Below are 4,766 nucleotides of genomic sequence, written 5' to 3' on the forward strand. Positions count from 1 at the left end.
GAATTAAATTTTCTGGGGTATCCTTGCCATTTGACCAACACTTCCGTCTGACCTCTGCGCTTGCGTCTTTTTAGCACTCTCTCTATTTTCCACAAGTCGTCTCTTGTTTTGTTAACCCTCTGCAATTCCGCTTCATAAAAAGTTTTGTCAATAGGATCATTACTGTAATCCACGACTTTGTATACCGGTATTCCTTGACGTAAAAATCTTCTGTTAACAATGAAGACTTCCTCGGTCCATTTTTGTTCGTATTCTCTCTGGAAAATGTGCTTTATTCCCGACAATCTCACATAGTCACCCACTTTAAATTTGAATCGTTTATGTGGTTTATAATTTGTTTTTTCGTACCACAGTGGGCTTCAACACATCCACATACAGTTTCTTCCACAGGATATCTTCATTTGTTTTGTTCACATCGCTTGGAGATAGACCATTCAAGGACCTGTGCGATCGGTTGTTATAATTACGAACGATGTCTTGTAAAACTTTAACGTATCTGTATGTACGATTATGTGTGAAGTAACGATACATCATGACTTTCAATGTCCTGATGAACCTCTCTGCATAATTAGCATGGGTGACATTTTGCCTGATGAAATGATGTATGTCTTTTCTCTTCAAATACTTCTTGGTCCATCTATTGATCCACTCTGATCCTTTATATATATATATATATATATATATATATATATATATATATATATATATATATATATATATATATATATATATATATATATATATATATATATATATATATACTCTATGTGATATAGACTGGGGGTTTCCCATTTAAATATTTATAGCGGATGATTTTACTTCTATATAGACAAGACGATCAGACAGAAAAATAAAAGCTTAACATTTTATTTACTGAATACATTTTAAAGCATATCTAAAAATAGATATTGCACGACAGGTATATCGATCACATAGAAAATCCCCTTTCTAAAAATACACCGCGTCCCTCGATTCCGTCCCTCATGATGCAGAACTGTCATTTCCTATTCATCATAAAATTCTGTTTTTTCAGACTGGTCATGAATTTAAGCATATAATATACATATAAGAAGTTCTGAGTCATAGGTCACATGGGTCACAGGGTCTTGGAATTTTATACTCAATTTGATGTATACATGTTTTGTGTAAATTATAGAATTATTTTGACTTTTTCCTTGGAAAGCCCAGTATATAGGAATGTGTATTTAGAGGCAAACACCTTAGTGCGGATATTAATGTCTCAGGACAGCATTTAATTTTACTTTGCTACTTTATGTGCTTTATTTGGTCATAAAATGCTAAAATTCTATTGGCCCCTAAGCAGGGCTTGTCCTGCACTCGCTTGAGTGGTTACCAAACCCCGGCTGTTTTTCCCAATTTCTCCAAAAAGGGTAGTTTCCCCAAAAACCTAGATTAATCCCTGATGTTTGTGCATTATGAAAAATATGCCAGCAGAGCTATTCATAGTTCCGGCTAGTCTCCCGATGCCCCGCCCACCTTAGTTACAGTTACTAAGTCCCACATTATGGCGATGCTGAGTACATCAGCGGATGTCGCGACTGACAGTCTTAGGTCTATTCAAGACGATTTTTGCGTAAAATATTTGCCCAATAGCTCAAAATTGTCGGACAAAGTATTGCAAAAGGGTTTAAATTACTTTACGCAAGGGTACATTCACGATATTAAGATTTTTAACTCGGATGAGTCCGTGCAAGCTACAGCACGATGTTGGAGATCGATGCGGAAAAATCAACCCCCACATCGTCTTAATTTGGAAATTAAAGATGATTCCATAAATAAGTCACGTTGTTCCTGTAGAGTTGGGTATGTGTTTAATAAAAATTACTAGTAACACTCACTTTCTATACGCATTTCACAAGACAATGATGCAAATGAAACGGCGATTGTGTATCGAAAAAAATGTAAACATTACTGTTGTGACGTAATCTTGTGCGGCATGTGTATGCATTATGATTGAAAAATATTCATTAAATGTAAAACAACATAATTAAACAATTTATTGTCTCATTCCTTAATTTATTTCCCGATTCGAGTGTGCAATATATAGCATATATATTACCGAATTTGTTATGATAAGGCCATGCTTTTTAAACAGAAACAGTTGACTAATCCAGAATTTCAATATTGTAGCATTTTTTTCTAGACAAATCATGCATATTTTTTTTTTTATAGACAATGACAATTATTCATGCTCATCTGGTATATTTTCTAACAGCTTAAATGGCCACTGCTCTCATATTGTTGGCCTTATAAAAAGTTTGCAGGGAATCAAACTTCATAACTTTTCCAATGTACCCGAACAGCAAAGCTGTACAAGTATACCACAGCAGTGGCATGTGCCCAGGGGTTCTAAGATTAAGCCCGTTCCAATCAACCATTTAGTGGTGGCAAGGCCCACACAATCCAGAAAACGAAAACCTGTCACATGTCAGATTGACTTAGATCAAGAGTATGTGAAATCCTAGTTTTTTTTCTTTACTTGGCCATTGCATTTTACACTTGTTTACATGTAGATGCAATTCAAGATATTTTAAAACAGTATATATATACATATTAAGTTGAATGATAAGTTTTCATTATAAGATAAAATAAAAACAAATCTTGATTCATTTATTATATTTAATAATAGACTTCCCAAAGTGTCCGCAAGTGACATAATGCAGCTGAGTTCGTTAAAGGGAACCCCTCTAGAATATACAATATCAGCAGATCATCCACTTGTAAACACACCCCTTGGTGATGTGCAGATAGCCTCAATATTGTCATATCAGGTACAAAAAATTATAACATAACCATATGTATTGAAAGATTACACAGATTATAGAATTGGTGCATCACCTGTACAAGACTAATTATATTCATTGACTAAAAACTGCTTTTTATACATATGAAGCATTCAGTTCCTCCAACATTTCTACAGAAAGATGGTCACACTTTGATTTTTTCCTTTAACAATTTAAATGAATAACGTTATTTTGACATCAATTTTTACTGTCTGTGACAAACACATCATGGAATAAAGTCAAGTGACAACATACAGACCAAATTTTGTTAATGTTTTTAAATAATGATGTAGGAATGCGAACAGAAAGCATTTTGTAAGTTTTAACTTTTGCGATAAGTCTTTCAATGTGCACACAATGCTTTGCAATCTTCTCAGTAAGCACAGTGTCTGAAACTGACATCTGGCATGTTGAAGAAGCCATTGGTGGAATATTCAATACCAAATTTAAATTACTTAATTCCTCTCTAATAGTAAAACCTTTATCAGCTACATGTATTATAGCATCACCATCTTTTACATAAGCTTTTAATTTTAGAGATTCAAGAACATTGTAAAATCCCGACTGTTCACAAATTTGTTTATCTGATATACACCCTGTAAACAATTCCGATGCAAAAATCACTGAGCCATTTGGGTCACAACCAATTAAAGCTTTCAAAGTAGTACTAGACTAATAATCACTGTAAAGCTGACTTTGCAAACCAAGTGCACATGGTGCTTGTGTTCTAAATTCAGTACCATCAATAATTACCAAAGTAGTAGGGTAATCATTTATAAAATCTTAAGGCATGTTATTAATAATTACATCACGATGAGGCCAAATACAAAGTTGACCCAACTTAAAATACATCAATGAAATCCAAGTGTTAAATACAATTCCAGATGACTGCAGTGATAGTTTGAACCTAACTGACAAATCTTTCAAATCAAAGTTATGCCTCAGTCTACATAAAGTTAAAAAGAGTCCATCTTGAAGTGACAACTTTTTAATGTCTTTTCGACCTTTTTCATAACTTACTGAGGATCCATCTGAAACTAAAAATGCCAAGAGACCAGCAAATCTTATATATACAATGCCAGTGTAATATTTGAACAAATTTTTCAATTTTCCTTCTCTTCTTATCACTTCATCGACTCGAAACGATGGCTTCTGATCCTCAGATGATAGTTTATCTTTAAGTTCCTTTATTTCCTCTTTCAGGGTGCAGATTGTAGCTTCGTGTTGCTTCTCTTTTTCTCTTGACACATGTAGCTCAGTTGCCATTGCAAACATCTCAACTGGAGAAATCCCTAAAGAAATTGAAAGATTAATGTCAATCTGATACTTACTTTCACTTATTTCAGTTTTATACAAAGTCGATTTTTTTTTTTTACAGACAAATAACATTAAAGAGGTTGAGCCACCCATATCAGATGGTTGAGGCAATGCTGATGTATTCCACCCAGCCCCTGTACCATTGTCACAAGAGGATATGGATTTGAGTTTGAAATACAAAGAGTGTGATCCCATTAAAATTGAATTGATTACACGAGAACAAAGTGATTCAGCACAATGGTGCAATGAACGAAAGAATCGTTTGACTGCATCTAATTTTGGGAAAATTTTGCAAAGAAAGTCGACCCCTAATGACAAGTTTCTGGGAAGCATATTTAACATTAAAAAGATTTCCGCTCCTTCCTTAGAATATGGTAAAATCCACGAAAAGGATGCAAAGTCTAGATACTTAAAAGACTTTCCAGCTAGGCACATCCACACCTGTGGGCTAGTTATTAACAAGGATTTTGCCGTTTTAGGGGTAACTCCTGATGGTAAGGTGTGCGACAATGGTCACTGCGGTCTTATTGAAATAAAATGTTCATATTCTGCTAGGAATATGACAATTGCGAAAGCATGCGAGAATGTGCGAGATTTCTTTTTGTGTAAAAACAATGAAATCGCATTGATCACAGGTTGTGCATT

The 4,766-nt window shown here is 34.3% G+C and overlaps 1 pseudogene; it reads right to left on the reverse strand.

Moving 5' to 3' along the window:
* Nucleotides 1-3,002: 3,002 nt before the first annotated feature.
* Nucleotides 3,003-4,766, reverse strand: part of LOC134243623 (uncharacterized) — a 4,721-nt pseudogene continuing 2,957 nt past the window's right edge.

This window comes from Saccostrea cucullata, unplaced genomic scaffold (assembly GCF_032062105.1).
Source record: "Saccostrea cucullata isolate Sc308-1 unplaced genomic scaffold, CSIRO_AGI_Scuc_v1 ctg2086, whole genome shotgun sequence".
Lineage (NCBI taxonomy): Eukaryota > Metazoa > Mollusca > Bivalvia > Ostreida > Ostreidae > Saccostrea > Saccostrea cuccullata.